General features: G+C 39.0%; 1 protein-coding gene, 1 long non-coding RNA gene and 1 pseudogene across 17 annotated transcripts in view; 2 read left to right on the top strand and 1 right to left on the bottom strand.

Annotated features, from left to right (window-relative positions):
- The window catches only part of DLG2 (discs large MAGUK scaffold protein 2), a 2228225-nt gene that overhangs the window by 1990864 nt on the left and 216113 nt on the right, over positions 1-21248 (top strand). For 2 of the 16 annotated variants that reach the window (XM_015115427.3, XM_077964108.1), the window contains exon 1: positions 12487-12754. The exons of the other annotated variants lie outside the window; for them this stretch is intronic. The gene's annotated coding sequence lies outside the window, so the exon portion shown is untranslated. Of the gene's footprint in view, positions 1-12486; positions 12755-21248 lie in introns of those variants that run through there. 16 annotated transcript variants of the gene reach the window in all.
- The window catches only part of LOC106993429 (uncharacterized), an 88377-nt gene that overhangs the window by 32222 nt on the left and 34907 nt on the right, over positions 1-21248 (bottom strand). Inside the window, exons 7-9 of the long non-coding RNA XR_013404240.1 lie at positions 10382-10458; positions 1465-1520; positions 456-598 (exon numbers count right to left, since the gene is read on the bottom strand). This is a non-coding gene — a long non-coding RNA (uncharacterized LOC106993429). The remainder of the gene's footprint in view (positions 1-455; positions 599-1464; positions 1521-10381; positions 10459-21248) is intronic.
- LOC144334533 (cellular retinoic acid-binding protein 2 pseudogene) lies at positions 4401-5143 on the top strand (annotated as a pseudogene).

Genomic DNA, 21248 nt, shown 5'->3' with positions numbered 1-21248 from the left:
GAGGGCAGGAGTGAAGGGTGGAGCAGCAGGCACAGAGCTGCCTTCGCCGTTTCCACACCCTACTACTGTGCACGGTTTGATTGCATGTTACCTGCTGTTCATTTGGCCCTTCCTGAAGGGACTGGAGGGCAAAACAAGGACTCTGCTTCCCCAAAGTTGGGGAAGGTCATTAGAAGCTGCATACTACACTCAAACTGTCCAGTGACTATTCAACAGTACTAAAATAATGCTCAAATTCACCAGACAACTTATCCTGTGTGCACTCATGCCCCCAGACCCCGCATGGTCAGCCAATCTACAGTGAATTTATTTCAGTCATATGACAAGGGCTGACACTTCTCCTCAATTTGGTACTGTAAAAGCTAACAATTGCATGTTAATTATAATAATACCGGTACCTGTTATAATCAAAACTCAAAGTAAATAAAGGTTTAAACAATTAGAAGCGTATTTACTTTCTCAGAAAGCTTTAAGCTGGTCTTCTTGGCTAATGGGCAATTCTCCCCTGGTCAGTGATTCAGGAACTTTAGCTTTTCCACACTATGGCTCCTTCATCTTCAACATGTAGCTCTGAAGCCAAGTGATTCATTGCATCAAGCTAGTAGAAGGGAAACAACATGAAGGCTTGTGAGAGGAATATTTTTATGGGCCAGGCTTGTTCCCTTACGTTGGCCAGAACTCACATTCCCTTGGCCCGGACTCAGACACATGGCCACACCTAATTTTTAGGGTAGAGTCTAGTTTTGTGCTCTGGGAGAAGAGGAAATGAGTTTAGCTTACCAGATAGTCTCTGCCTCAAAACAATAATGACAAAAATTAACATTTATAAAGCATTTATTTTGTGCCAGGCACTGTGCTAAGCCCTTTACCTACATCATTTTAAAATTTATATACCATATTATTCACTTGTTTAAAGTATACAATTCAGTGGGTTTTAGTATATTCACAGAGTTGTACAACCATCACCACAATCAATTTTAGAGCATTTTCATCATCTCCAAAAGAAACCCCATAACTATTAGCAACTCCTCATTTCCTCCCATCCCCTACCTCCAGCCCTAGGCACCATCAATCTATTTTCCATTCATATGGATTTGCCTATTCTAGGCATTTCATATAAACAGAAGACCTACATTCTTTTATATAACCTTTACCATGATCCTAAAAGTTAGGCATGTTATTACTTCCATTTTACAGATAAATTTACAGAGAATCAAGCTGTTTAAATGATTTGCCAATAACTTTAAGCCCTGCTCATCATTGAACTCCATTATGCTATACTGCATCCCAATTATAAAGAATAATCATGCCATGATTTGTGGCAGGGAAGGGGTGTTTGTTTGCTTATCTTTTAATGACTATTATGGCAACAAACTGACGTCTTTATAACAGGCTCCTTTACTGAAATGACAGGTACTCAGGTGTCAGAAAGCTTCAGGTTTGAAGCTCAGATCTACCACTTGCTGGATATATACAAAATATACACTGCTTAGTTCCTCTTGAGTCCCAGCATCTTTAATCTCTAAAATGGGAATAACAAATTCCTGTTTGCTGGGAGGAGTCAAAAGGAGATTAACATATATGAAAGCTCTTCTCACAACTTTACATAGTCCATGTCCTGCCAGTGTAGTTGTCCTTGCTTAGAAGTGAAGTTATAGCTATAATTGGGCAGCCACAGAAATTATGTTCACATGTCTGGGTCTTCTGGATACCATCCAGGAAAAAATTATTGTAACTTGCACTTTTCGGTATCCACATTACAACCCAGGAGTGGCCAAGACCCTGGGAGAATCTGCTACAATGAGAATGAGAAAAAAGGGAACATATTCTCCAGGACAGAAAAGCATATGCAGAGTATCTTCTATCGGCTTCTGATCTCCACTGGGCAGAGCAGCTTGTTACAGGCACCTAGAAAGAACCAGCTGAGCCAGTGTAAGTTTGAAGTTCCTTGGGAAAGGAGATAAGCTGGCTGAGTTTCTGTAGGCAAAGAGCCAGTAATGAGGTTTCCAGCATTCCATCACATGTCCTTTTCATCACTTTCAGCTCAGCCAGAGACAGCAGAGCCTCATACGCAGGGGCCAAGTGTGTACTTGAGAGACCTGAAGAGGTAGAATGAAAAGTATTGTGAATGAATGAATTGTACTTTTGTTCCATTGACCTGTTCCCCACCCTACCCTGTCCTTAGCAATAAATATATTAAAAGCTAGATAGGAGAGTACAGAGAAGACAGTGGAGCCAGAGGGGAAGTTATATTACATGTGACTAGTTAAGGTACATAGCCAGAAAAGACCAAAAGAGAAAACAGTCCTGAACTCTAGGTGAAATCAAGTGCATATTTCAGCCTTAAAAAATTATCCTAAAAACCTCTGATTCTGCCATTTCCTAAGTGCATGGACAAGTGACAACCTCTCTGAACCTACGTTTCCAGATAGGATTGTTACTGGAACCATGACTTATAGCCATGCAAGCTGCAACGTGCACATGTCCAGTAGACTCCAATTATATACACAAGGGGCCAGCAAACTTGTTTTGTCAGGGGCCACATACCAAGCATTTTATATTTTATAGGTCATACAATCTTTACTGAAATAGTCAACTCTGCCATTGTAGTGCAAAAGCAGCCATAGACAATACATAAATACATAAATGGATGTGGCTCTGATTCAATAAAACTATTTATGGTCATGAAATTCATGAAATTTGAATTTCATGTGATTTTCATATAAAAGTTTCTTTTCCGATTTTTCTTTCAACAAACTGAAAATGTGAAAAGCATTTTTAGCTTATAGTCTATATAAAAATGGACGGTGGGACAGATTTGCCCACAGGCCATGGTTTGCAGACACCCCCCATCCCCACCCACAGCATGGACCAAAATGTTTGATACCCTCTACAGAGGTGCAGTATGGCATCCAGATTATTGTAAAGAGCAAATAAGTACTTGTAAAGGCATTAATGTAGTGCCTGCCCCTTATAAGTGTTCAGCAAATGGTTATTATTACAATTAGCTCTTTCAAAAATAATGAATATTAACTCTGTATTTGCCACTGACCTTTGTGGGGGAAAGCCATTATGTTTTGGTTGTTTAACATTTCTACTATATTAAACTTGTACTGTAATTAAAATATATATTAAAAATAAAAACTAAAAAACTGGTTTGGACAGATAGTGGCACTAGTAGGCCACAGAGTTTTTGGGTTTTTTCTAATGTCCTGGTGTTGCTTCTTCAATTCCTAGATATTTCTTTAGTACTTGGTCTGTGCTTCCGGGTGCTCCATAAATGAATGACACTAAGTCTTTTCTCTCTAGGAGATCTTGGTATTCTTCAAAGTGATTATACACACCCCAGTGGTAGCCAAAACCTTCTCTTTTTATTAATTTTTCATCACAGCCTTTAAATTTCTGTTTTGTTATATGTTTTATAGTGTGCCACACTGTGCCACAGTAATATGGTTATACAATAATTTATAAATATGTAAATATTAAGATAATGGGTGAGTACGCAAAATGATTTTAAACGATGGTGTCAGCAAGCAAAGTTTTGAAACCACTGGTTTAGGAAGTAAACAGATAAATATATCCCAATGGGAAACCAGAGTTGGCATGAGTGATGAAGGCTCTTATTTACAATGACACAAGTGTTTTCAGGACATGAACTGATATTTAGTCTGGTGTCTTATTTTGACATTTAATGTAAGTACATTGTGTGAGAAACAAGATAGTTTACATTTTTTTTTATTTCATAAGAACACAACAGCTGTATGAACCAGATAATATTATCCTCATTTTATAGATGAGGAACCAAGGTTTAATTCGGAGAAGTTAAGCAACTTGTAAAGGTCAGCTTGAATGAATCAGGACAGTCTAACTATAAAGCATGACATTTTCCACTTTAGCCTTCATTGCATTGAAGAAGTTCATTAAAAAAAAATGATTAGTCTCTGGTATTCCTACTCTCAAGTTAGTCTTTTTTCCATCACATGTACTTATGTTATTAAGTGCTAAATGGATAAAATTTCACTCTTGCAGAGTTCCGTGGTTAACCCCCTACCATCTCTTTGCATATGCTTCCTACTGTGATTGGAGCACTTGTTGTTTGGATATCTCGATATCTCCTACTCATCCATTAAGACCCAGCTTAAGGCTCATCCCCTCCTTCCAGAAGCCTTCATGACCTCAGTCCCCAGACTGAGTTATTAGATGCCATTCCTCTCAGCCTCTATAGCACCTTAATGAAAGTCCTTATAAAAATATACTATGCAGAGCTTTGGGGTCGTCCCTGGTCGTGTCTTGGTTCCTGAACCTCACGACCCGGCAACGGCGACGTCTCTTTTGACTAAAAGACAGTGTCCAGTGCTCCAGCCTAGAGGTCTAAGGGGACTGCCACCCACGCCACCACCATGCCCAACTTCTCTGGCAATTGGAAAATCATTCGATCAGAAAACTTCAAGGATTTGCTCAAAGTGCTGGGGGTGAATGTGGTGCTGAGGAAGACTGCTGTGGCTGCAGCGTCCAAGCCAGTAGTGGAGATCAAACAGGAGGGAGACACTTTCTACATCAAAACCTCCACCACCGTGTGCACCACAGAGATTAACTTCAAGGTTGGGGAGGAGTTAGAGGAGCAGACTGTGGATGGGAGGCCCTGTAAGAGCCCGGTGAAAAGGGAGAGTGAGAATAAAATGTTCTGTGAGCAGAAGCTCCTGAAGGGAGAGGGCCCCAAGACCTCATGGACCAGAGAACTGACCAATGATAGGGAGCTGATCCTGACCATGAGGGCAGATGATGTTGTGTGCACCAGGGTCTACGTCCGAGAGTGAGTGGCTATGGGTAGAACAGCGTCCGGAGCCCACCACTGGCCAGGCTCACTGCCCTGCTTCACTGCCCACTCCCTCCCACTCCCTTCTAGAATAGTGCTCCCCTTACCCCAGTCACTTCTAGGGGTCACTGGGATGCCTCTTGCAGGGTCTTGCTTTCTTTGACCTCTTCTCTCCTCCCACACACCAACAAAGAGGAATGGCTTGCAAGAGCCCAGATCACCCATTCCGGTTCACTCCCTGCCTCCCCAAGTCAGCAGTCCTAGCCCCAAACCGGGCCAAAGCAGGGTCTCTCTAAAGGGGACCTGAGGGCCTGAGCAGGAAAGACTGGCCCTCTGGCTTCTACACTTTGTCCCTGTAGCCTATACAGTTTAGAATATTTATTTGTTAATTTTATTAAAATGTTTTTAAAAATATATGCTATACAACTGTGTAGTTAGCTATTATCTATTAAATTTATTACTCCCTGGACTGAGAGCCTAAGGAGAGGGAGAATATGACCTTGATTACATTGTTCTTCTGGCATTCATATAATGTAGGCATACATTCAATAATGTAGTGCCTGGGACATGGTAAGCCCTCCATATGTACTCACAGACTGAGGGAATCTCTTCTTTACTGATTTGAAGTCTGAGATAACTTTGGCAAAGGGATAGATTGAAATGGTCTTAACTAAGGTTTCTCAGGATAGGACTAATTGGTGGTCCCCAAATTAGATTATAGGGGATCAGATAATGGATACTCAAAGAAGGCAAACTCTTATATGTATGAACGCTTTGTCCTTCTGAGTTTTCTCAGAAATTGAAGAAGGTACACACACTCATACCAATCAAATTTATATTAATGATGTATATGACATCAATATATATTAATTTCTATATATACTTATGTTTATATGTTTGCACACATACTCTTGAACATGAATTCATAAAAATAGACTGCCACAATTTCTATAAACTGTCATGGATCACTGAATGTTCAACAAGAGGGTGAAGTTTATTAACACTCTCCAGACTGGCCCATCTTGCAAAGTCATCCAGTTGCTGTAAATCTCCTTTAGTCCTAAAGTCGTTTCCCTTCTGGATGCATAAATCTACTTCTTTCTTTGAAGGGAACTAGCATTTACTGAAAGATTTTATGGTGTTCTAGATACTTAACAGAAGTGATCTTATTTAATCCTCAGACATTTGTATAAGCCCACAAATCCTGAACCCAAAAGAAAATGGATCAAGTCAAAAGCAACTCGAGAATTTTACTGAAAACTAGGAAATCTATCCTAAAAAGGAAGGGGACAAGACTAAGGAAATTTCTGAATTAATGAATATTGTTAAATTCAAACAAATTCGTTGCATGGGATTATATCAGATTAATTTCATGGTAATTAATTGAGATTGTGACCATTAACACGGACACTGTTTATGAGCAGGGACCTCTACAATTGATTGAGAGCAAAGCTTCTTCTCTCTACCAAGTGTGTCACTGTTTGTGAAGAGCTTCCTTTTTTTTTTTTTTTTTTCTTTGAGACAGGGCCTTGCTCTGTCATCCAGGCAACACAAGTGCAGTGACGTGATCATACCTCGCTGCAGTGTCAGTGTGGCTCTCCTAGGGTCAAGTGATCCTCCTCCCTCAACCTGCTGAGTAGCTGGGACTTCAGATGTATGCCATCATGACCAGCTGATATTTCCTGTTTGTTTGTTTGTTTTAGTATAGATGGGGCCTCACGGTGTTGCCCAGGCTGAGGACTTGTTTCATAAAGGGGACAGCATTGGAACATTTGTTTTCAGACTTTTATGTTTCATAAACCAGAAACATTTCAGAACAAACTTCTATAGGCCACAGAATTGCCACCTTTTTATGTTTTCAATAAAATGCAAGACATTAAAAAACAAAACAAAAATTACTGGGTATATACCCAAAGGATTATAAATTATGCTGCTATAAAGACACATGCACACGTATGTTTATTGCAGCACTATTCACAATAGCAAAGACTTGGAATCAACCCAAATGTCCATCAGTGACAGATTGGATTAAGAAAATGTGGCACATATACACCATGGAATACTATGCAGCCATCAAAAAGGATGAGTTTGTGTCCTTTGTAGGGACATGGATGCAGCTGGAAACCATCATTCTTAGCAAACTATCACAAGAACAGAAAACCAAACACCGCATGTTCTCACTCATAGGTGGGAACTGAACAATGAGATCACTTGGACTCAGGAAGGGGAACATCACACACCGGGGCCTATCATGGGGAGGGGGGAGAGGGGAGGGATTGCATTGGGAGTTATACCTGATGTAAAGGACGAGTTGATGGGTGCAGCACACCAACATGGCACAAGTATACATATGTAACAAACCTGCACGTTATGCACATGTACCCTACAACTTAAAGTATAATAATAATAAATAAATTTAAAAAAAAAATTTTTTTTTAAAAAAAACAAAACAAAACAAAAATTTATGAAAAAACAATCCAACTACTATTTATTCTCACCATCGTTTCAGAAGTAAAAAGAACAATACCAAAACAATAGGAAGAAAAAATAAATAGCAGGAAGGCAATAATTCTATAATAAAAGAAGGCCATTTTAGCTCGATGAAAACTCACTGCATCCTACTTACTTTTCTCATTCTGCTCTGGACCAACAAGGGCCAGGGACCAGTGTCTAAGAACCACCGCCACTGTGCATAGACTTTGAAGCCATACAGATCTGGGATAAAAGCTCAGCCCTACCAGTTTCTAGCTGTGAAACCTGAGGCAGGTTACTCAACTTTTTTCAGCTGCGATTTCCTCATGTACTAAATGAGGATAATATCTGACTGACTATATTCATTTATATTCATTTCCCAAGGCTGCTGTAACAAAGTACCGTAAACTGGGTGGCTTAGAACAAGAGAAATGTATTGTTTCAACATTCTGGAGACCAGAAGTCTGAAATCAAGGTGTTATTTTGGCCATTCTTCCTGCGAAGGCACTAGGGAAATATCTGGTCTTGGACTCTTCTCTGCCTTCTGGTAGTTTCTTGGTTTGTGGCAGCATAACTCCCATCTCCACAAGACATTCTCCCTGTGTGCACCTCTGTGCTCAAATTTCCTTTTTATGAGGACATCAGCCATATTGAACTAGATTGAAGTAGTGTCCCACCATATTCTAGTGTGACCTCATCTTAAGTAATATCATCTGCAACAATTCTATTGCCAAATAAGGTCACATTCTGAGGTACTGGGGGCAAGGACTTCAACACATGAATTTTGGGGTGACACATTTCCACCCATAACATTGACCAACCTCTGGAATTGAGGATAGGCTGAATATATTAGAAAGTACCAATAAAACATCAGAAAGAAAAATAAGAGAGGGTTGTTTGTTTTAAAAAAAATTTATAATTGAGAAATTTATAATATAGGGACAGTAAGAAATTTGTGTAAGGATATAGGACCAAGAAGTAGTGAAGATAAGACTTCAAATACATTCATTTAATAAACACGTATTACATATAACATTCATTTAATGTGTACATATTATTTGGCAAGCCCTGTTCTGGTGCTGGAGATTCAACCAAGGACAAAAAAGACAAGGAACCTGGCCTCATGGAGCTTACATTCTAGTTGGGGAGAGGAGCAAAAATAAATAAATTAACAAATAAATATACCATATTTCATATATATATTTAATATATAATATTTAGTATATAATGTTTAAGCAGAGATAAGTGCTATAAATTTTTTAGAAGTCTAATAAGAGGGAGAGATAAATGGAGGAATAGAGGATGCTGTTCTATACAGGATGTCAAAGAAATCTTCTCCTCCAAGGAGACACTTGAGCAGATGGAATACTGGTTGCAGTGAAAGGAGCAAATTCCAAGTGAAAGGGGAGCTGCTGAAGGGAGCTGAGCAAGGAGTGTTGGTGTCTGAATTTTGTTTTAAAAACATGGCTGGCTGCTTTGTGGAGGAAGGGTGGCAGCAAGGCAAGAATGGAACCAAAGAAACCAGTGAAGAGGTGGTTTCAGAAATCCATGTGAGAAATGATAGTGGTATAGATTAGGGATTTGAGGGTGGAGATGAAAAAAAGACTGAGGGTACATTTTGAAGACAGAATTGACAGGATTTGATGATGAATAAGGCATAGGGTGTAAGTTAAAAAGCAGAGTCAAGAATGACTACCAGATTTTTGGCCAGAGCAACTAGGTCAATGATTGTGCCGTTTATTTAAATGATGCATACTGGGAGTAGAGCAGATTCAGGAGAGGAAACCAAGAGTTTAGTTTTGAGCATTTTAAATATGAGAAGCCTATTATTAAGCAATCAAGTAGCGATGCTTAGATGTGGTATGCAGCTGGATATAAGAGTCTGGAGCATAGAGCACAGATTGAGACTGGAGATCTACATGTGGTAGCCTTTGATCTACAGATGGCATTTGAGTCTTGATACTGGACTGCTAGCCTTGGGAGTGAGTATAAAAAAGAAGTCTAATGACGAACTTGGGGACACTCAAATTTAGAATATCAGAAAGCAGAGAAGGGCCTAGCAAAGGAGACTTAGAAGGATAGATTAGTGAGGTAGGAGAAAAACCAAGGAGGTCTTGGAAACCAAACAGAGACAATGATTAATTCAGGGAAATTGTAATTGATTCTGCCAAATGCTGGGAGAGGTTGAATAAACTGAAGACTGTGCACTGGATATTGATTTTGTGAGTGACAATGTTTTCATTTACCTTGATAAGAACAATTTTAGTGGGAAGCCTGATTGAAGTCAGTAAAGGAGAGAATGGGATGTGAGGAAGTGAAAACAGACACTAGTGTTTTATGTTATCTGTTGCCACAAATGCTTAGAAGCAGTGGATGTGATAGTTAAGAGAACAGGTGCTATAGTCTTAGACCTCAGCTATTATTCCTACTGTGCCATCTGTTAGTAAGTCACCTAACCTTTCTAGCCAGAGTCCTCACCTATACTGTAGAGATAATAGTACAGACCATTTCAAAAAGTTGTTGTCAAGGTTAAATGAGAAATGTGCGTAAAGTTTTGTATATTGTCAGCCCATAATAAGTGTTCAATAAATATTAGCACCATCACTAATTTAAGCAAAATATTGGTATAGCTTCAAGACTCTACATAGTTCATTATGTCTGAGAGTAATTGTTGGTTGAGGTGGTAATTATGAAAGAATGTGTATAAAATTATGATTATCTGTGACAGGGGAGTAGAGAAATGCTGCACTATAAGAGTTATAATGACTCATATATATTAATTTTTCATGGAATGATGGTGGAATAGCCAGGTAGCAGGGGGAACTGGACAGGGAAGAAATGGCTCCTGAGGGTATTTTGGGGGGTAAATGTAGGTGGAAGGCACAGAGAAGACTTGGAGACTAGACCAAGCCATTTCAGATAATATGTGGATAACCCACTTTAGATGTACAGGAAGTAACCATTGATCTTGTAGCAGTAGTTATCACTTGTTCTTTGTTTACATCTGGCTTTTCTTACCAGTTTAGAAGAACATGTCTTCCTCCATCCCTTAGCTCCAATTATATTTCTTACCTCTGCTCCTATAGTACCTACTATTAAGTATGGTCAGGAAAGAGGGCATCTCATCCATGCATATTCCAGACCCTCTAGTAAGATGCTCAGAGGAAAAACTAAACAAGGAGAGAACAGACTATATGTGAGCAAATTAAGTTGGCCACAGAGTTATTTTCTGGAAACATGGAGCTAAGAAAATCTCTCATGTCTAAACCTGCATATCCTGCAACATGACAGCATCGCCTTGTCTCACAGAGGGTTACTTCTGATGTCTCTCAAGGAATGCTGACTGCATACCTTGAAGATAGCAGTTTTTGATAGGGAGGAGCTCATCTGATAGAGACCTCACCAGTGGCCGAATACTAGGCTATACTGACTTACAGTAGGAGTTAGCAGTGGAATGTTCAAGACAGAAATACCTGTCTTCCTGCTTGGCACACTGTGACTTAGTGGCTGTAAGTGTATGGTTACATGCAAAAGTTCATTGTTTTCATGGGTTTTGTGGTGGGAGCTTGTTTGAAAAGGGTAAGAGAAGCCAAGATGGTCTCACAGTGGATAGCAGACATGTTGTAAATTTGCTTTCTTGGGCTGACGAGTTTATTTGAGTAATGGTGGAAGTAAAGCAGAGAGAAGCTAGCGAGCTGGGCCGGCAGCCCAGCACAGAGCCCTGGGCCCTTCATTCTCTGATAGAAAGCCCATCTCTGGTAGAGAGATGTTAGGTCTCTTTAGGACTTTTCCCCCTTCACTGGCTGGCAGGTTAGAAGACTCCTTAGCACAGTAAAATTCACATCTTAAAAGGTAGTTTAGGGAGAAGGTGTGGCAGAAATTCATTTTGTCAAAGGAAATACGGTAGGAATGAGAACCATTTGGGGGTACACATTATAAACTAGGCATTGTATTATTTTCTTGATATTCTCCATTTAGTCTTGTGATGTAGGTTTTAATATACCCATTTTACAGATAAAACAATCCATGTTATAGTAAATTAGTGGCAAAGACAGTTAAACACAATTCTGTTGAATTCCAAAACTTATTATCTTTTTATCCTTTCTACTAAAGGCCATATTAAATCAATCTGCTCTCATTGTTCATCTGCCTCTAGCAGTTTAGTGTAAAACACTGCTTGGGGCCAGATAATATATGAGTCTGGGCTGTGAAACTAAGTTGCCTGGAGTCCATTAGAGCTCTGCCACTTAACAGATGTATGATCCTGCGTGGATTAGTTAACCTCCCTGAATCTCAGCTTCTTTCTGAGATACGTTGCTCATGATAGTACTTACCTCACAGGGACATTTTGAAGATTAAGTGAGTCAATACATGCTAAGCATTTAGAATACTACATGGCACCTAAAATGTGTTCAATAGTTATTAGCTATTATTATCCAAAACATGTTTTCCAGTGCTGTTATTCAATGAACCTAAAAAGGTTATACTGACCTTTTCAGGGAGGAAACAAAAAGCTCAGACGCTGCTCTCCATGAAGCCAGCCCGTTAATGATTTTTGGTCAACAGTACTGTTTATGATTTCCAGTCTTCTCATTTGCTGGGCTTTCGTGCTCCAGAGGCAGCATGGTAGAATAGAAAGGCACTGTACTTTGCCATCAGAAGACCTGGGTTTGGGTTCAAGCTCAAATCACACTTTGTGTGACCTGGGCAAGTCACTTTATCTTTCTTGCCAGGGGTTCCTTATCTGCACAGTAAGGAGGTTGGACTCCCTAATCTCTAGGACTCCTTGTATTCCCTAAATTCAGTGAATACCAAACAAAGTCACTTAGCCTCTCTGATCTCTGGTGCTCATCTGTACTGTAGCACTCCTGATACCTTCTTTAGTCACTGAGAGAGGCAGTGAGAGTGAAAGTATTTGGTAGACTGTGACAGGCTATGCAAATATAGGAGTTGATCCTTACTATTATGAGCATTAACCCTGAGTAATACGCCTTGCTGTATGTGCATTGGTGCAGGGGCTTTTTCCACATTTTGTTGTCTTTGCCTACCCCTCACTGAGTTGGGTGGATCCACCTTAACAAGGTGTAGGGGAACACAAGCAGAGGATGGGGGTGCAGTACTGATGGTGGGAAAGCATCTTATTGGTTAATAGTGGTACATCCCAAACACCAATTACTGTCACTGCTTCTAAGGCTGATATATTTATCAGGATGAGTTACAAGGAAATATATGTACCCAGTGAGCGAGAATGCTGCATGGTCACCCCCTGTGATGTAAAATATGAGAATCTAGGAGGGGCTGTTTTATAATTCATCAGGTTCCGCTAGTGAGTTCTGTCGGAGTCTTAGTTATAAAGGCAAGTGTGAACCGGACAGCAGACAGGAGAACCTGGCACCAAGGAGACGGAGAAGCTGCCTTTGGTGCCTCCTGCCTCCTCCCTGCTTTGTTCCAATAATTTTGTGCTCGGTAAGTTCCCTGGCTTTGCAGCTAATCGTTGTTGTTGAATAAGCTTGGCAAACCTACCCGTAGTTTGGAATATGCACTTGCTGTCAGAAGTGTGTGTCAGTGCTTGGGCTCCTGACAAATTCCACAATTTCCTTTTAACGAGCAAAATAGCTTAAAAGATGAAAGAAAACCCGATGAATCAATTATTCACCTTGATCCTTGGAAGGCTGCTTTCTTTGGTTGCTAAAGTTTCTCAGGTTTCATTCTATCAGTTTCATTTGTTGGGTGAGCTTTGAAAAGAACAAGTCTCTTTGTCACGAAATTGTTTTTCTTAGCTGCCAAAAGGAGGTATGTACAGGGTGGTTTGTCCATCCCCACCCCCCTAATTCACTCTCCTCAGCAATCGGCAAATCTTAAAACAGACCGTTTGCCTGGTAACCAGCTCCAACCGAGCTGAACCTGTGCAAGGCAAGATTCAAATTGCAATCTTTTGTGTGAACAGAACTGAGGGGCTGTGAATAATTGGCATTGTGGCGATTATTGTGAAACTCAGTATGGTGGTAGTCCTGCGTTTTGCCGGGATGGGATCAGAATCCAATGGGATTTGCATTTGGCATGCCTGTTGATGATGTGGGAGAGGGAGTGAAAGAAAAGACTAGATCGTTATGGAAAGAGCTGTACGATGTACCCGCAGGACGGACAAATGCAGAAGGCATGACTGCTGTATTTGCATGACTTGTGGCTGGCTATTTTCTCTAGTTTCATTGTCACCATTAACATTTACCTGAAGCTGCATTTCTGTCTCATCTGGGTGTGCTGCGGGTCCTTGCTCCAGGTCCTAGCTTCAGGCAGGATGTGTACTAACTCCTGGTCAGCTAACTATAGGAAGTCATTTCCTCTTCAGAAGGAAAGAGAAGTGAACGCTGTACCTTCTTAGACTCTCTGCTGTGTTGTTTTGCCTCTGTCCAAATCTCATAGAAACCAACAGCTTGACGTACTTTTTTTGCAATAGCAGATTTAACTGTGGTGTCATATGGCATATTATATATGGAGAGGAGTAACAAGGACATTTTTTTCAAATGTTTCAAGTGTGTCTGGCTTGTTGACATTCGCTTTATTTCACTGGCAAGTAGCTACTGTCTTCTAAACCCATAACTGTTTGTCCAAAGTGTTTACCTGCACACTATTGTAATTTCTCTTTACATGTAGAATCTGTAGATTTAACAAATGTCCTCTTTAACCTCAAAGAAAGCAACTCATTTTAGCATCTCTTTGAAAAAAATGTATGCATTTTTTTCACCAAAGACTTAGTTAGCTTACTCTTTGCTTTATTTTTTGCATAAATATTTTGGTTATCGGCACCAGCACACTTCCAATGAAGTTATTTCTCCTTTCTTAGTATACTTTCTGAATATACCAAAAACTTGGCAGATTTAGAATATGGAATATATATTTTTTCAGGAACACTTTTTTTGTACATGCTTCTTTTGTCCATAAATAGCTTTTCCATATTTTCCATTTCTCTGAATAAGTTCTGCTTAAAGAGCAGAGGAGTGATGTATTATGGTTGGCACTTAGGGGTGTGTAACCTGAGACTTGGTTTCTAATCCACAAGCGGCTGCCCCACAAGGGGTCTGTAAAATGTCTTATGTTTGGCTCAAAGCTTATGGATAGAGCAATAATGATTAAGATAGGAAATTCAGCAAATCATCACAGATACAAATGAACATCTGTGTTTGATGCTCCAGCCAGCCCATGACATTTTGTAAAGCTTAGGTCACACAGCTGAAGGGTCCTAAAAGTGTTAATATATCTTAATGCCAAGAATAATGTAGTTGTATTTGTTGTAAAGTAGCTTTGAGCTGTACTGTACATTAAATTTTTAAAAATTACATGCCAGACTCCATGGTTTATTTTACAGCAGTATCTGGGTTTTGATTCAGTGTGGTTTTATGGAAAAATAAACCTATGTACCAGTCTCAAAAACTGAACTTCTTCTCATTTGGCAGTGGTTTTTCCATTTTCTCCACCAACCCATGATAAACTCTATTTATAGCAACAAAAGAAAATTTAATATGAGTTATCCCCAATTAAATTTACAGCAAGACAAATATAAACTGTGACAAGAACCCTCTTACAGGGCATATACACACAAAACCATGTCTCTCAAACCAGGATTAAAAGCTAAAGAGGCAAATGTTAATTTTGCCTACGTGACACATATAATTTCCTTTGAGAGTGTAGGGAAGGTGGCAAAAAGGACAGGTTTAAAAGTGCTGTTCAAAGACCTGGCTCAGCAAGGTGTAAATGGAAAGGGGAAGGGTTTTGTGTCCCCAACCAAGTATTATTGTCTGCACCTCACGCTCTTTCTCTGTAAAATGGAGGAGGGGAAAATTAGGAGAATTAACCAAATTGATGATATAGGTAAAGCCAATAGTATACTGTTTAGCACAAAGCAATGTCCAATGAAAGGTAGTCATTGTTGTAAATTGTATTTTGTCAAATATATTAACTCATTTTGATAGATGTTGATTTTGAAAGAAATTTGCATGGTAAACAGGAAGATTATACAATTTTTCAAATTAACAAGATATACTTCTTATAACTAGATCATTTTGTGTTTTTGTTTTTATTTTGGAATCCTAGTAAAGACAGAGTTATTACCTTTCTGTTCACTTTTAACTAATTCCTAGAATAGTATCCAAAGTCCTTACATAATTATTTAAAGAATACATTTTATTTCCAATAGAGAACATGGAAATAAACTGATGCCAAATAACACATCATAGATTTGTACATTATTTGCCAAATAACAACTAGACCATAATTCCAGCCCTGATGTTGTATTAAAATACCTGACAATACTAGTAAATATAGTTTATGATGTCCCAGGCACTATGCTAATGATTTTACATGCATTTTCTCATTTAACCTTCATCACTACCCTACCAGGTAGATCCTATTTTGCTTTCCATTATCAAATGAGGAACTGATAAAGAAAATTTTGTTTAAATATACTACTAATGTAAATTGGCATATAGCAGTGCTAGGATTTAAACCCACGCCTGTCTGATTTCAGGATCCACATGGTGACCAACATGTTGGAAGCATGCAATAGAGTTTGCCCAGCTCTTCACACTTCCATTTTGAGATCTTGGCCCCATATCTGCTTTGATTCCTCTCCTCATATGTTTAATCCCTCTCAGAGTTTAGGGAATATTTTAAAAATGAAGTTGGGGATTTCCTTGCTCCCACTTTTGGTCTATGCCAGTTAAGATCACATTCTCCTGAGCCATCTTTCCTATTCTTATCGAAGTATAAAATTTGGTATAAAAAATGAAACATAAAAAGGTCGTAAATCTACCAAATTCAAGGCAAGCTCTGAAAGTTACCCTAAATCAGTACCACCCTTTGAACTGAGCAAGTTTCCCTGTATCTCTGGCTTTAGAGAAGGCTGTAGGCCAAGAGGATGGGCTCTCTTAGATTTTGCTCTCTCCCCCTTCTGGATCATATTCAGGGTAAATAGGACTCAATAATTTTTTCCCCAAACATTCCTAAGCTCACTTTCAAGAGGTGTATGATGTGCCTCCCCAACCCCCTGCCCCCAAGTCTGAGGGGAAACCAAGAGTCTTCTGTTTGCATGAGGGTAGGAAATAGGGCAAGGGATGGATGCTGTTAATCATTGCTTGCACTGATGAGCTGAGATGTCCACACATCTGCATGAAAGGTCTTTTGTGGTGCAGGAAGAAACTATGAAAAAGAAGAAGGGCTAGCCCAGGACTGGGAGTCTCTGCTTATGTTCTTGTTCTGGGTCCCAAAAATATGAGTCAGCCTACCTTGAGTTGCAGAACATTTACTTATAATTCAGAGTAGTAAACTAAAATTCCAGTGTGTTGGTTTTCTGGGGATTTTGTATGTTTTTGCTTTTGACTTTTTTCCTCGATTAACCCAAAAGAAATCATTTGAAGAAGGAAATGGTCAAAACTGTGACGATCTCAGCTTCAAGGAAAGACATTGGCTTTTCTAGTTCAGAGGCATAGCCTTACTTTGGAAAACAATTTTAGGACTGGCTGGATTAAAACTGTCTGCCATGTGTCTTTTAGGGCACTTGGAAACAGTTGCTTGGAGAGACCCTAGCTAATTTCAGGTGTCCTTTCCTTATCTCTAGTTTTAAATCGCAATTGTAACACTTAGGGCAGAGGACTAATAGAAGGCTGCCTGAATGATCCAAGTGGAACCCTGTCGCACAGGGGAGGTTCCCCCTGTAGGAAGAGTCAAATCAAAGCAGAGATGGCTATCAATGACTTTGTGTGGCCTTATGCCATTACTATAGCCCCTTCTGTTTAGTGCATCATTCTCCCAATAGTTCCTTTTCATCTTATGTCATGTTGGAGACAAAGACACTCCTAAGGAAAATTAACAGCCAGGAGTTCTAAGCAACAAATCTTTGTGATTATTAAGAACTTTGAGGTTTGGGGGATTTTGTTTTTGTTTTTTAATGAAATGAAAGCTATTATGCAATTAACATGAATGATTTTTTTCCTTTTATTTGTGTTTCTTTTAGTATTATTTTCACAAAGTAGTTTTCTAGGTGGGAAGACAGAATGCATTGTTGGAAGTATTCCCTACTATTAAACCTTGCAAGTTTGCATTCCTTAGCTATAAAGCAAGTATAGCAATTCCTGTCTCACAGGACAGTTGGGAAGATGTAAATGAGATAACTTTATTTCCCAGTATTAGCTATGTTCTCATCCATATTAAAGTATCTGGCACAGTAAATACTTAATGCATAGTATGCCTACATTAAGTGTTCACCCAATCTGAAAATACAGTGGTTAAATTGATGACTCTGTGAAGACTAATGGGTGCCATATTTATTTTGCCTAGAAGAGTTGGTAGTAGAGATGGTGCAAAGAGATAACAAACAAACAAAAGCAAGACAAAGCATGCCTTTGGTGGTAGTATCTCCATTTTATTTTTAGTTTCTTCTTTATGTTTTATTTATCATTTGAACTTTTAATAAACATGAATCATTCACATAATCATAAGAAAAGGGAAAACACACTTTTAGGAAATTGGAGGAGAAAATAGCTGTTAGTATATTGTGAACATCTAACTCTGAAAGAGTCAAGCCAAATATAAAAAACTAAAATGCAAAATACTTGGGAAAGCCATGTGTTCTGGTCAGAATAATCCAGATTATCTTGCTTTGTTAGGTTGTTTTCTAGTTCATTTGTCTATTATTAGTTATTTATTAAGCATGGACCATGTGCCAAGTGTTCTGCTGGGTGATGAGGTAACAAAGATGAAATACTTTAATCCCTGAACTCAAGGAATTTATAATCCAAGAGACATGGATAAATGAGCCCATAGTTGCAAGTGTGATTCCTTCTCAGCCATGACAGTAACAGATAAGGCTGCTTTCCATTGTAAGTAGTGTCAAGCTTGCAAAACAAAGTAGTTTTCTAGGAGGAAAGGCAGAATGCATTGTTGAAAGTGTTCCCCACTACTAAACCTTGCAACCTTGCTTTCCTTCACTATAAAGCAGGTATAGCAATTCCTGTCTCACAAGGCGGTTGGGAAGATGTAAATGAGATAACTTTATTTCCTGGTATAAGCTATGCTCTCATCCATATGAAGTATCTGGCACAGTAAATACTTAACACATAGTATGCCTACATTAAGTGCTCACCCAATCTGAAAATACAGGGTTAAACTGATTACTCAAACTGACTTGCTCAACAAAGGGAATATATACCCACATTGGTGATGGTAACTTAAAAGTACATCAGTAAAGTCAGCTTCAAGAGGTCTGGTCCTGTAGCTCAGCTCACAATGTTGTCAAGAAATCCCTTTTGGTCCTGCCACACTGCCTGTCTTTGTGTTAGCTTCATACCAAGACTAATTGCCCTCATGGCCTCAGGACAGTTGCCAGTGGCTCCTAGACAACTTGTTTTCATAGTCACATCCGGCTAGAAAGAGATCCTAACAATGATTGCTAGAATTCACTTTGAAGAGACTGGCTTCTATCCACCCCTGAACATGAGACCAAATCTCCAGCCCCATTCTAAAGCTTAAATAGGATAAAGACAGTCTCCCCAGGACATTATGAGTCCTTAACTGAAATTTGGCAGCTGTTGGCTGTTAGGATGGGATGGTGGTGGGGTAGGATGCTGGAAAAGAATCCAGCAGCCATCTATAACTTGTGAAATGTACAATACATAATGTACAAATATCTACTAGAGTTAGTACATAACATAATGGAATGAAGGCGAAGCATTTGATGGTGCATGTCCCTAAACTGGTTTCCAGGAAGAGTAGGAGTTTGCCAGGGGAGAAGAAAGAAGGAAAGGCTTTGAGGTAGAGAAAAATGCTCTTTGCCACAAAAGCTAATGAAGTAATTGTTCAACTCACTGCCTATCTTTACATTGGCACTACTGCAGAAATCACCAGACAGCCAGAAGCCCTGTGCCCAGTAGAATAACGAACAGAAAACCTAGAGTATCAGTCTCACCAAAATTTGTTGTTAAATAATGACCATTGAGTTCTAAGCTAAACCACAGTCAAATGTTCTGATTCTTTACAATGTGGATACAGATCTGGAGTCAATCAATGTGAACTTTAAAATGTATGTTACCAGGCTCAAGAATTATAGTATTTTGAACAAAATCATCATCTTCTTCTTCTCCTTTTTACTTCTAATTAAACCTGCTCAGAGAAGATTAATGACTTATACAATAACTCAAGTGTATTTGGATTTTGATATCATGATGTTTGTAATGCTAAAAAATATGATAAGACAAATAAGAATATATTTTGGTACGTGTGTTTGCTATGTCACTTTGGAAATGAGACATAGAGTAAAAATTTCTCAACAAAATTTCAATGCTTCAAAGAAAAATTAGACTTCACTCTGATTTCTGGATAATTCAAAGTTTATATAATTCATAAGTTCTTCAGCCTTTGGCAGTAATCATCATTTCTTTCCACTGAGGAAGTAGAATACTTCCTTCATTAAGATTGTACTTAATGGGCTTGGTAATAGTTTTCCACTAAAATTCCTAACTCCAAATTTAATTAACTACACTTTGGATTGTTTTTCCACTTTTACAGCATAGAAGAGGAAGTGACAAAACCATTATTTACTTTCTATCACAAGCATGCTCATATAGTTCACAATTTTCTGTCATCCAAATGCAATGATTAAACATTCTTATTTCACTCATGAAGCTTGTCTCAGTGCTGTCAGTCTACCTACCTGGTGGGTATGCTCCTAAAATATTCATTTGTCTATCTAGCTTCATTCCAAAGAACAGAAAATAATAGCAATAAACAGAATCAAAGTATATTTCCTCTTGCCCCTTGCTTCTGGTGTATAAAATCTGTTCAGAAAATCTGTATCCAGGCATGGGTAAGTGCTCCCAACCCAGCTGTGTCAGTGAAGAGCCCAAGACTTCTGTTTTAACTCAGAAAACATGCTTGAGTCAGAGAAGGGTGCAGTGACCAGGTAGGAAATGCTTCCAGGGCACTGGCTTCTTCCTCTTCAGATTAGACAGTTCTCCAGTGCAGAGAAAGAAGCAACTAAAAATAGTGGAAGGGTGACAGATAATGTTTATTTAAAAGCACATATGTCACATAAGCATTAAAAGGTACCATTATTACCATGGCATAACTTCACTTCCCCATAGCACAAACCAGATAAAATCTTCTTTGTCTTGTTTTGTAGCTTCCTTGTACAAATAGAGAAACTGTTCCTTGGATGAATTTCTTACCTTATCAGTAAGTGTGTTGAGTTCCTGACAAATAGAGGATGCCAAAGAAGTATCAAAAATGCCAGCGCTAATATTCTGGCTGCAGGCAGTGCTAATATTCTGGCTGCAGGCTTAAAATATTGAAATATTTTCTTGTTAGTAAATAGCTTCTACCCTGGGCTCTTTGAGTGCTCCTCTCCAAGCTGCTTCAAACTGGAACCCCTGAATCCCTTCCCTAGGACTCTCACACATCTCCATGGTTGAGCAACTAAAGCATTAATACCTGGCACAGCTAGCTATAAATATTTTGACATCACTTCTATGTAACACTCATCTTATTTTTAAAGAACTTATGGCTACAATTAGGGAGAATAACATTTAGACACAGGAACAATGTGTAACTAAGTATTAAGATGTTTAAGACGGCCCTTTATGCGTTTTTAAAAAGTGGGTAAAGGAGATATTTGAGGTTGTCTGGAAAGACAGGTCAGGGATTTGGATAGGGCAGAGGTAAAGGAGTAAAAGACAATGGCAGAATGTACAATTTTAAAAATTCATTTACTTAACAAATAATAACAAAATTCTCTGTTTTCTGCTGCTGTGTGCAAAGCACTGAATACATGTTATCTCATTTACTTCTCACAGTAGCACTATAAAAATAGAGGAGAAAATGATGCTTGGTCACCTAGTTGGAAAGTAGCAGGACAGCACATGTAATACCCACCATTTCCCATAATGTGCAAGACACTGTATTAGGTGCTTGA

The sequence above is a fragment of the Macaca mulatta genome, chromosome 14 (genome assembly GCF_049350105.2).
Source record: "Macaca mulatta isolate MMU2019108-1 chromosome 14, T2T-MMU8v2.0, whole genome shotgun sequence".
Lineage (NCBI taxonomy): Eukaryota > Metazoa > Chordata > Mammalia > Primates > Cercopithecidae > Macaca > Macaca mulatta.
The sequence above is the reverse complement of the archived record's forward strand: the minus strand, read 5'-3'. Positions and strand labels throughout refer to the sequence as shown.